Genomic DNA, 12351 nt, shown 5'->3' with positions numbered 1-12351 from the left:
TGGTCACATTGCTTTATTATATAACATTATGCTGATTCTAGTATGTAGTTGGAAGACTGGGGAGTAAAAATAGTATTCCCTGGCCTCAGGGTGCATAAGTCTCCACACTTCTTAATGCCACCTGCTCTCCGCCCATTTCTGAAAGCATAGTGTCTTCTTAATGCCTGTGGTATTCGACAGAGGTGGTCTAGATCAGTCCAGGTCAGTGTTACAGATACAAGTAAAATCGCTCCCCCAGATATTGGGGGGCTGATAATCATGTACCAAAGATGGCAACAGTGTGTCCAGGAAGGCTAGCTGATTTACATTTGAGGCATAAACAGCCAGTACTACCATCGTTTCCTCTTCTAGGAGCCTCTCCACTGCCACTACTATCTGCCCCTAAGTCAATGCAGATGAAATGTGCCACTAAAAGAACCCCTGAAGAGTTCCAAACCGGAGTGTCCCTAGTGAACACCAAGAATAAAGTCCTGAACACTTTGCCCATCTACCTTTTATGCACCTTAGTAAGATTTAGCCCTGTTGGCAGGCCACATGTAAGTTTTCATGCTTTATCTGCGCAAACACTTTGTGTCTTTTCATGGGTATTGCCATTCCCAGAACATTCCATGTTAACATGTTATACTTAGTGGACATGCCTATCTTGGGTTCCAATTGTGTGTCTGGTGGACCCCACCATTCCCAAAGATGATGTAACTGTGTGTTCTTCCATAATAGGAATCTCCATAACTGGAAGCCACGATCTCAACACCTACCTCCAGGCTAATGGCAGAACAGAGATCTTACAATCACAACATCCAGTGCATCTCCCTGTACAATTGTCTCTCCGGAACGTATCTATGTTTCTCACAGATATCGGGAAAGCGGGATCTTGGCAGCTCTGCTTCTGACCCACTCCCTGAAATGCTCTATGCTAGTCTGGCCCCTCTTAGAGTCTACAGGCCATCATATATTATGTTATACTTGTGAATACCACACTGCACACCAGGTAGAGGTTACCATATATACTTGCAGTCTGCTATAAACTATGTTGTCCACTCCTGTTGTTGTCCGGATATGTCTGAGTATTTGCTCAGAATCCAAGTCACGGGTGTCTCCATCTCTCAATCCAGCCTGGCTCATGCTCAGATCCCTGTGCCATGGATTGAGTTGTACTCTGAGCCAGTCTGCTTTCACTGGTCTACTGTTTCTCCGTAGGTAGCCCTCCATGTTTCTGGGCCCTCCTTCTGTTGGATGCAGTCACTCCCAACCTGTTGCATCAATCAATCAATCAATCATTTGTAAAGCGCACTACATACCCACAAGGGTCTCAAGGCGCTGGGGGGGCGCTACTGATCCAACAGCCAGGTCTTGAGTGTCCTCCTGAAGGTCAGCAGGTCTTGGGTCTGTCGTAGGCTCAGTGGGAGGGTGTTCCATGTCTCGGGCGGGTGGTAGAAGGATCTCCAACCGGTGTTTGTTCTTCAAATGCGTGGGATGGTGGCGAGTGAGTGGTCGGTGGAGCGTAGCTGGCAGTTGGGGATGTAGAAGGAGAGCTGTCTGTTGAGGTAGGCTGGCCCGGTCTTGTGGAGTGCCTTGTGTGCGTGGGTGAGAAGCTTGAAGGATATCCTCTTGTTGACGGGGAGCCAGTACAGGTTTCTCAGGTGGGGGTGATATGGCCGTGGCATGGTACGTTGAGGATCAGTAGTGCTGAGGCATTTTGGATGCGTTGTAGTCATTTGATGAACTTGGTCGGAGCTCCCACGTAGAGGGCTTCCGTAGTCGAATCTGATGCTGACGGGGACCTGGGTGACTGTCTTTCTTGTATCTGTCGGGATCCATCTGTAGATCTTGCGGAGCATGTGGAGGATGTTGAAGCAGGAGGAAGAGACGGGTTGACTTACTTGGTTATTGAGAGCGTTGAGTAGAGGATGATTCCCAGGTTGTGTGCATGGTCGGTGGGTGTCGGGGCTGCCCCCAGGGCCGTCAGCCACCAGGAGTCATCCCAAGCTGAAGGGTTGGAGCCGAGGATGAGGACCTCTGTCTTGTCCGAGTTCAGCTTCAGATGGCTGGTCTTCATCCAGTTGGCGAGGGCCTTCATTCCATCATGGAGGTTGGCATTGGCGGTGATGGGGTCCTTGGATCAGCTGAGTGTCGGCGGCGTAGGAGATTATGTTGAGGTTGTGCTGTAGGGCTACATGTGCGAGTGTGGCGATGTAAATGTTGAACAGCGTCAGGCTGAGGGAGGATCCCTGGGGTACGCCGCAGATGATCTTGGAGGCTTTGGAATGGAATGGGGGGAGGCGGACACTCCGGGTTCTGCCGGAGAGGATGGAGGTGGTCCAATCCAGAGCCTTGTCTCAGATCCCTGCAGCATGGAGGCTTTCACATGTGTGGTGGCAGATGGTGTCAAAGGCGGCAGAGAGGTCTAGGAGGATGAGTGCTGCGGTCTCGCCGTTGTCCAGGATGGTCTAGATGTCATCGGTGGTGGCGATGAGGGCAGTCTCGGTGCTGTGGTTGCTGTGGAACCCTGACTGGGAAGGGTCCAGGATTCTGTTTTCTTCGAGGTATCAGGTTAGCTGTCTGTTAATGGTTTTCTCGATGTTCCTTGGCCGGGAAGGGGAGCAGAGAGATGGGCCGGAAGTTCTTGAGGTCCCTTGGGTCTGCCTTAGGTTTTTAGGTCTCTCTTCTCAAGGCGCATGGGCATTGAGCAGAGCGAGACTATAGGGACTTAAACAGACTTTACCCAACTGGCGATTTGGTGCTGTGCCCGTGCGCTTTAATCGCCATCTGTTCCCCAGCAGCTCTTCCCGCTCCGCCCCACAAGCTTCCCCCAGCGTGCATTCTGCCTCAGCCGCACTCCTCCCACACCTTCGAAGTGAAGCTTAGCTTCACTTCAAAGGCCCCTGCTGCTTCACACCCTCATAGCCACTCTCCCCGCTCCGCCCCCTCCCCTGCCCGCCGTGTCGCATCTCTCCTCCCCCCTCCCCAACATTGCATGTCCGAGGCTGGGAAAAAGCTGTTGGTGAGTTGTCCCTCTGCTGTCGGTGGGAATGCAGTTTATAAATGCGGCGGTGCTTCCAGTGTACATTTTAGACTTTGCACTCAGCGATTACCGTTCTCCTAGACCTGCCAGATATTATTCCCTTTTTCATTGTACTCCAGTAACTATTTGCCATAGACTGCCAGTGTACCTTGTGAAATTCTTTTGAAACTACATGTTTCACACCCTCATCGCCGCTCTCCCCGCTCCGCCCCCTCCCCTGCACGCCGTGTCGCATTTCTCCTCCCCCCTCCCCAACACTGCATGTCCGAGGCTGGGAAAAAGCTGGTGGTGAGTTGTCCCTCTGCTGTCGGTGGGAATGCAGTTTATAAATACGGCGGCGCTTCCAGTGTACATTTTAGACTTTGCACTCAGCCACCGTTCTCCTAGACCTGCCGGATATTATTCCCTTTTTCATTGTACTCCAGTAACTATTTGCCATAGTCTGCCAGTGTACCTTGTGAAATTCTTTTGAAACTACATGTTTATATTGGTGTCCGGAAATGCCCCTCCGCCTTCTTTGTTTCTTCTAGTCTGGTGCTGTTGCTTTGAAAGACGCCAAGCAAACCACGTGATAGCTGATTTCAAAAGAGTTATTTTTTTGAATAGTCGTAGAAGCTCTCTAGACATATTTGTTATACCGGTTTTGCAACAGGTGTGGAAGTTTACTTGAGCCAACAGCGCTTGGAATGCTAGGGCCGTTCGCTTTTTATCTTCTGTAGTACCCTCCTGAGGGATGTGGGGAGCATAGCAGACACAAGTCTACGCCTTTGCTTTCTATTCTCATATTACCCGGAACCGACTATTTTATTTATTTCAAGTTTGCCTCACACATTTCGTTGTCTCCTGGAGAAACAATGCTGTATGCTGTATCTGCTGTGCAGAGCCGCTCGTACACCAATGTGATTAGTCAGACACTCCCAATTTTTATTTGCATTTAATAGATTTCTTAGGAAAAATCATTATCGTTAGTTGAAGCAATCTACACTACGTAATTATCTGAGCCGCCCAGGGTATTAAACTGCCCTCGTTTTTAATGTAGCACTTTTTGAAAAGTTCTTCCAGTTTCGTACTTATGCTAGTGAGAGCTATAGTTCACTACAAGCAATCTCAATGGTAAGGTTTTTATATGAATAAGATAAATTAAAGGATGACATTACCCTACCAGGATACCAATTCCTTGGATGAAATAGATTTCTGCAGCAGATGGACGAATTATCTGCTCTTCCTTCCCCGTAATATTGGAAAGTGATTTTCCTGAGCATGTACGTAAATAGACTTTGGAACCTACTTCCTACTCTGCCTTAGTCCTCCACACCTGCCAGCGAAGCTGTGCCCACCTAGTGCAAAGAGGATAAGGAGACTCTGAGGTCTGTGAAGTCTAATGGTGTGATTGGCTGTGAAGAAATTACATCCGCAGTATCCATCCCAATTTAAGTTTGAGCTGGGGCTTGAGGTCACTGTTAGCACACCATTGCAGTGTTGCTTTGTTTAATAGACTTTTCAAATAAACTAAATTCAATGGTGGCTGGCAGCGAGGGGCAAAACAAGGGTGTCCTGGGTTTGTGAAAGTGTGCCAAAGGGATTCTGACACCTTATCCCTCCAGGTGGGCTACTGCACATACTTAACATTGGGATTGACATTTGCAACAGAGATATATATATTTTTTTACACGTGTCCGGGGTCTGGCATCTATCCGCTTTGCCTCAACTCAAGCTGCAGTTACCTTTTTGCCTCCAGACTCGGCCTGGATACAGTATACCCACTAGCATAAGGTCTATTTGTATTTTGTGCACCTCGTGAGACACGGCAGGGGCAGTCTGTGTCCTGTGTGCAGTGCCTAGTTGCCACCTGTGCTGTCAGTCAGAATGTACAGTGCAGCTGCGACCCAGCGCTAGGGAGTAACCTTATTTTGGCACGATTCTGTTTCGACCAAATACAACTCCAGGTGAGCTCCGCACTTCGTTCTTGTGCCACGTGTTTAATCCACCCCTTCCCCGCCACCCGCCCCGCTCAACGCCTTGATACCCTCACGGGTGAGTAGTCGCGCTTTAAAGAACCCTGATTGAGTGAGTGATTGAAGCGTTAATCACAGTGTATACAGCAGCTCTGTGGTTTGCAGCAGGGCTCTTAACCTCATTGTGGACTCCACTGAATCACTACTGGAAGCGGGAGGGACACAACCAAAGCAATTTCCACGTTTTGTATCTCAAAACAATGCGCACAAATACAGAAACAATTATATAGTAAACAAATGCTCCAATTATGAAATATTGTATTTAATAATTAATTACAAAATATGCAAAAGATCGAAATGATTATTTTAGTGGGAAGGTAGGTTGGAGCTGTTGAAAATGTGGAGTCAAGTGGTTAAAAGCATGCATCGCTTTAACAGCAGTCTTCTGCCTTTTTTGCTTCTACAGCCCCTCACCCTCACACACCCTCTCACCCTCACACCATCTCACCCTCACTCACCCTCACACCATCTCACCCTCACTCACCCTCACAACCTCAATCCATCACCCTCACACCTCCTCACCCTCATCCCCCTCACCCTCACACACCCTCACACACCCTCACCCACCCTCACCCTCACTCATCCTCACCCCCTCATCCTCACACACCCTCACTCACCCTCACACCCTCACCCCCCTCACAACCCTCTCACCCTCACTCAGCCTCAAACCCTCATCCTCACACACCCTCACACACCCTCACCCCCTCACCCTCGCACCCTCTCACCATCACCCCCCCTCACCCTCACACACCCTTACCCTCATCCCCTCACCCTCACACACCCTCAGTCACCCTCACACCCTCACCCTCACACCCCCTAACCCTCACCCCCTAACACACCCTCACACACCCTCACTCACCCTCACACACCCTCACACACCCTCACCCTCACACCCCCTCACTCACCCTCACCCTCACACCCTCACACACCCACTCACCCTCACCCTCACCCCCACCCTCACACCCCTCACCCTCACACCACTCAGTGCTACATCACATATTGTGTTACAATAGGTGTCACATTTGCGAAAGATAAAACTGTTGGCATTGTAAATAACAAAGCTATTAATTTCGCTATTTTCAAAACAAGCACATAAATAAAAAATGTGTCCTTTACAATACCAATAGCTCAAACTTTCCTAATGCGAGACCTATTGCATTGCTGTGCTTCTCTCCCCTGCTGCACTCTCCTGATCTCTAGAGATGTGGCCTAACGACCAGAGCTGCCATCTAAGTCACATAAATACAAAACATGTTGCATTCCAAATGCTATAGGTGTCACATTCGCGAAAGTTATAACTATTGACGTTGTAAATGACAAAGCTATCAATTTAGCTATTTTAAAAACCAACAAATAAATTAAATATTTGTCATTTACAAGACCAATAGCTCCAACTCTTCTAATGCGAGACCTATTGCATTTCCAATGCTTGTTTGAGTAGGGCGTTGATCTCGGCGTGTTTCCAGATCTCTGGGAAGGTCACGGTCTCGAGAGAGACATTGATGACGTTGCGCAGGTGGGATGCGATTGAGCTGCCTGCACTGTTGAAGACGTGGTGCAGGAATGGATCTGACGGAGAGCCGGAGTGAATTGTGCGCATGGTCTTGATGGGGTCATCGATGCTCACACTGGCCCAGGCTAGCAGGGGGTCATGGTCGATGGTGTGTGGAGGGTCTGTTGTGTTGCTGTCAGTTGGGGCTGTCTGGGTGTTGAAGCTGTTGTGGTTGTCTGCTATTTTGCGGTGGAAGAAGGTGGCGAGGAAGTTGCACAGGGCTTGCGACGGCAGGATGTCGTTGGTGTTGAAGCTGGGGTTGGAGAGTTCCTTCACGATGTTGAAGAGCTACTTGCTACTGTGTGCATTGTTGTTGAGGCGGTCTTTGAAGGAGGTCCTCTTGGCCACCCTGATGAGGTGGTGGTGGTTGCGGATGGCGTCCTTGTGTGCAGCGTGGCTGTCCGGAGTTTGTTCACTGTGCCATTTCTTCTCTAGTTTCCAACAGGCTTGCTTGGAGGCTAGGAGTTCTGGGGTGAACCAGCTGGCCCTCTTGCTGGTGTCTCTGTGGGGGGGTTTCTTCAGTGGTGCGAGGGTGTTGGCACATTCCTCGATCCAGCCTCTGAGGCTGTGGGCAGCGTAGTCGGTGTTGGAGGGTTCGGTGGGTGGGCTGAGAGCAAGGTTTGCGAGTAGTTGGGCTTCAGAGATTTTGCTCCAGCTGCGGCGGGGGATCTGTTGGGTGTGGTGGTGTGTGGTGGCATTCTGGAAGAGGAAATGGATGCAGCTGTGGTCGGTCCAGAGGAGTTTGGTGGTGTGGCTGACAGAGACGTGTGGGCTTGAGGAGAAGACGGGGTAGAGCGTGTGGCCGGCGGAGTGGGTGGGCATTGTGACGAGTTGCTTCACTCCAAGGTTGGCGAGGTTATCGATCAGGGTTGTGGAGTTGTTGTCATTGTTGTTCTTAGGGTGAAAGTTCAGGTGTCCGAGGAGGATGTAGTCGGTTGAGGTCGGGGCGTGCGTGCTGATCAAGTTGGCGATGGAGTAGCTGAACTGGGGGCGTGGTCCAGGGGGGTTGGTTGACAAGGGTGCCTCTGAGGGTGGAGTTAGGGTCTGTGTGGATCTGGAAATGCATGTGTTTGGCAGTGCTGAGCAAGTTGTTGGTGCTAGTCGAGACCCTGATGCTCTTCTTGTGGACGATGGTGATTCCTCCTCCAACTCCGTTGGTGCAGTCTCTGCGGGTGATCTTGTAGCCATCTGGGAAGGCTATGGTGATGTCGGGTGCGGAGGAGTCGTTAAACCAAATCTCAGGAAGGAGACGTCCGGGAATGTTGTGTCGAACAGGTCCCAGAGTTCGACGGCATGCTTGCGTGTGGAGCGATTGTTCAATAGTATGCATCAGAGGTGGTTGGGGTCTTTCTTGGCGGGTGGTTCGTTGGCTCTGAGGCTGGTGTAGCTGCAGTTACGGCAGGTGAAGGGGCCGTGTGTGCGTTTCGGGGCGGCCTTGAAGCAGGTGTGGCTCCGTCTGGAGTTGAGAGTGTGCACAGTGCTGGCGTCGTAGTGGCAGCGATCGCCGTGGCGGGTGCGTGGTTCAGGGGTTCTGGCGCTGGGCACGGTCCAGACACGGACGGGCTTGATTAGGTGCGCTTTCGGTGCGCCAGTGGCGCAACCGCACAGCGGCCGGCATATATGGAGAGGTGGGATGGAGGAGCAGCTTAGAGGTGGGAGGCGGGGGCAGCGAATGGGTAGTGGGCTGTCAGGGGGGAGGCCGCAGGGGACACAGCGGCGAGGGCGGTGAGGGACAACAAAGGTAACAGAAGGAAAAAGAGGCACAAAATCGAGGAAACATCCTCAAACATGTGCATGCATCCATGTGATGTCTGAAAGAAGAGTATTGGTTCATTACCAATCAATCGTAGCTTAATGGGATGGATAAGGGAATATTGCAGGCTCAGTGCTTCCGACTGTTTCTTGATCTCAACTAAGTTACCATTTTGGTGCTGGACCTCCCTGATGTAATTCTGGTAAATGTTGACTGCATTTCCATCTATGACCCAGAATATTTTATTCCAGGCTATCTGTAGGATTAGGTCTATGTAGCTAACATTGAACGGTCTAGCCACTATGGGCATGGGTGCCATCTAAGGTTTAGGATGGCAGGCCATCCTCTCTCAATTGAAAATAATATCAGGATTTTACCTTGTAGCATCTCTGTGCCAAACCACTAATCTGTATACATTTCCATATTTGGGCTGTCAGCCCATTCAGGCACGCTAACTATCCTGATTTTGTTCTGCCTCAAGTACCCCTCAGTGTCCTCGGCTCTGAAATTCATTATCTCTTTCTATAGGACCTTTCTTTTCACTGTTGGTTGTTGCAAGAGTGGATTTGTTGTTCTCAATCCTGTCCACTAACTTGCAGTGAACAGCTATCAACAACCCAAAGTTTACTGCCACTGAGTGAATTTTACTTTGAATAGTGGATTTAGAGCCAAGAATAGCTTGCAAGATCTTTTCAAATTTCAACTCACCATGGCTTGTGGATTCAGAACACTGGAGAGAAGGGTTTAGCAGCTCCATATTGATCTTAGCCTGGAGCACCCACAAGTATTTGTCCCAGCGCGTCTGTCTTTAACTGCTTTTTTACTTTTTTATTTACACTTTTTTTATAGTATAGCCTATTACAGTATGGCAAAGTACAGAATTGTAAAGTATAGTATAGTGTAGTATAGTATAGTATAGTATAGGATCGGATAGGATAGGATAGTTTAGTATTACAGCATTTATAGTTTTCCTTGCTCCTCTCTGTTATGCCTTTCTTCCATAGTCTTTTTTGTCATTCCTTTCTCCCATATGTTGGTACATTCCTGCTTGCTGTTTTGTTCTCCCACAATCTGCCTTTTTGCTGAATACCTCAAGTTTGTCACAGAGTTGACCTTGCCTTGTCCCTTTTAGTAACTGCAGTTGGTTGACTTCCCCCTATTTATTTTGTCCCTGTTCTTTCAGGATGTGGGAGGCCACGGACCCCAACAAAAAGTGTGCCTTAACTTCGTTCTTTTGAAGATGAGAAAAATAAGCCAAATTCGACGACGGACCTACTGTCTGCGAAGTAGAGTCAAAAGGATAAAGCGGAGGGCACGTAGTTCTGATTCATCAAGGTACAGCTGATGAATCATCTTGGATGTGATGTGTCTACTATTTTCCTAATTTTTTTAATGAAGCAAAGTCCCAATATATTTAAAACTAGTTTTACTGCCTCTTTTTAAATCAAGAAAGACACAGTAAATCTAATGTTAAGTTCACGGCTTCTCCTTCAATGGAATGTATTCTCCCTAGTTTCAGTGACTCTGAGAAGAAAGAAAAAGTAACTGTTTCTGAATACAGGTCTAACACCACCATTTTTAAAAAAACTGTGTAAGTGCTTTTAAGTACCACAAGAAGGGCGTGCAAAGTTCCACGTGTCCTTAAACATGGCCCTCTTCCTCGTGGAGTGGGAGCCCACGAAAAAATATAATGTAATATTGTTATTGTTACTGAAAATCCTCCTCTTGTTGATGATTGCAGGGTCCCAGAAATATGATTTTTATTCCACACTAAAGCATCTATGCCAATCAGGAGTAGCTAGAAGTTGCTACTCCTGGCTTGTCCCTTTGCTACCTATGGTACTGGCTCTGCTAGCAAAACCCAACTGATAATAAATCAGATATGTGGATGTTTCCGGTCTGACAATTGGTACTCCCATTATCAGATAGCTCAAAACTACGATCATCAGACATCCAGGCATTTTCACAACATGTACCTAGGTATTCACACTACTTGTAACTGTGAATCTATTTCTTTGGGGTGTTCCAGGTCAGAGGATAACAGTTTTAGCAATTGAGGTTGTGTACAACTGTTATCCGGGACTACAATGCTCTTACACTTGTCACTTACAATCTAGGAAGCTCAAGTACACAAAGCTTAATCAAGGAGGGTAAAGCGACAGCCACTCAAAATAGAGTACCACAGGTAGTAACATGCAGCGTTTTACTCATTATAATGATAATCTACACATAAAACTACGATGTACAGTGAAAACCAAAGGTGTTTAACACCTTTTGTGCGTGAGTACCAAAAGGTTATATAGGCCCTAATCAATCAGCAGTTGAAAACAAGTTAGTATTGAGCCCTGCAATGCTCTGTAAACAGTAAATGAGAGAATCTTTTGTTTCACTGAGAGGAAAAAGCACATGGGACTTTCAAGAAATGTACCGATGCTGGACCAGCACATCTAAATAAGGTCATGCATAGGATGTGGGTTGCAGAAGCATGCTCACCCAGATTAGACTAGCTACTCCTCAGTAAGTTAGGTTCAGTCATCAGATAGGATAAAACGTCTTGAAAGGCCACCAGCATTCCTATGCAACATTTGTAACATGTGATCAATAGTGAAGTCCAACAATAGCAGGAGCATGACCTCACAAGTATCATGTGTTTTTCCTCCATCATTGATTTCTGCCACCTGAGGAGTTTGTGATCAATCTAGACCACAAACTTGGTCCCAGACAAGTTAGATCTGACTCTCCCAATGGTTCACTTGATAACATAGCACTCTATCTCATTAACAGTCCGGTTCTGGTGCAGAGAGAGCAGTATGTGGCTGATAAAACGCTGTGAATGAACTGTCAGGGGATCAACTTTGGTCACATAGTTGGCCACGCATTTTTGGAAGCAACTATCAAGGCCTAGCCAAGGAAAGTGTTTATCTTGTCAGGTCAATGGGAAGCTCAAAGCCATTCACTATTTGGAGACACTGACATATGACAAAAAAATCACTGCTTTTGCTTCACTTGAGAGATGATATTAGGAAGATGCATCGCTCAGAGTTTGTGCTTGGGAATTCATAATTTCAACTTATAGGAGTTTGTTTCACATTTTGCGCCAGCCATGAATGCAATCAGAGATTGTTTTGTCAGTTCGTAGCAGTTTAATCCATATTTTCTCAGCCAGCATCCCCTCTGCCATTTTTACCCACATCTGTATCAGAGGGCCTCTGTGTTGTATTGAGTGTGTGGAAATGTTTATTCCACCTGTGGAATTGGAGGAATTTAGTAATTCTGCATTACTCTTGTAATACACAATTACTAATGTATTCGGCCACTCCACCGGAGGAATCAATTAATCATCACTAATTGTAATCACTTCTGTAGCCTACTAGTTATTACTTTTGTGCTTTAGGCTCCATTTGGTAGCACATCGGCTAGTTTTGAGGTTTCTTTTCCAGGGAAGTTTTACTTGTTTTACATTTTGGCAACACTGGACTTTCGCAGTGATTCGATTTCGAAGGTGGCAATGTAATGACGAAGGTCTGGTTGTTGGAGGCAGGGGAGGTACTGCTGAAAATAAATTCTTGAGGCTGGCCCTTAAACGACCTCAAAGCACCCCCTTGATTATCAACCAAGACCTAGGCATCCGGTCTATCCTCTCTCTGGTGTGACTTAAACCCCTACTTTACTGGTTGCGTATCTGGTCCACTCTTGAGCTCATACAATACAGCGATTTACTGGGAAGGCAAAAGAGGGGGGTAACAAAGCCATGCCTCTCCTATGTAAAACAAGCCCTCTATTCCTTAGGCCCGACTGAGCTCTGGCTAGATATACCTGCCATTACACGACTTACCACTAAAAAACTGAACTTGCTGTATTGGGAGCATGAGGAGATGAAGTTGATCAACTAAAAAACTTGGTAGCCGATGCACTCAATATGGTACACGTTGTTAAGTAACAATATACAACAAAACAAGGTAACAATTGACAGAGGTGTTGAAACAAAAACTCTCATGAGGGATAAGTC

This window comes from Lissotriton vulgaris, chromosome 8, assembly GCF_964263255.1.
Source record: "Lissotriton vulgaris chromosome 8, aLisVul1.2, whole genome shotgun sequence".
NCBI lineage: Eukaryota > Metazoa > Chordata > Amphibia > Caudata > Salamandridae > Lissotriton > Lissotriton vulgaris.
This window is presented reverse-complemented; position numbering follows the sequence as displayed.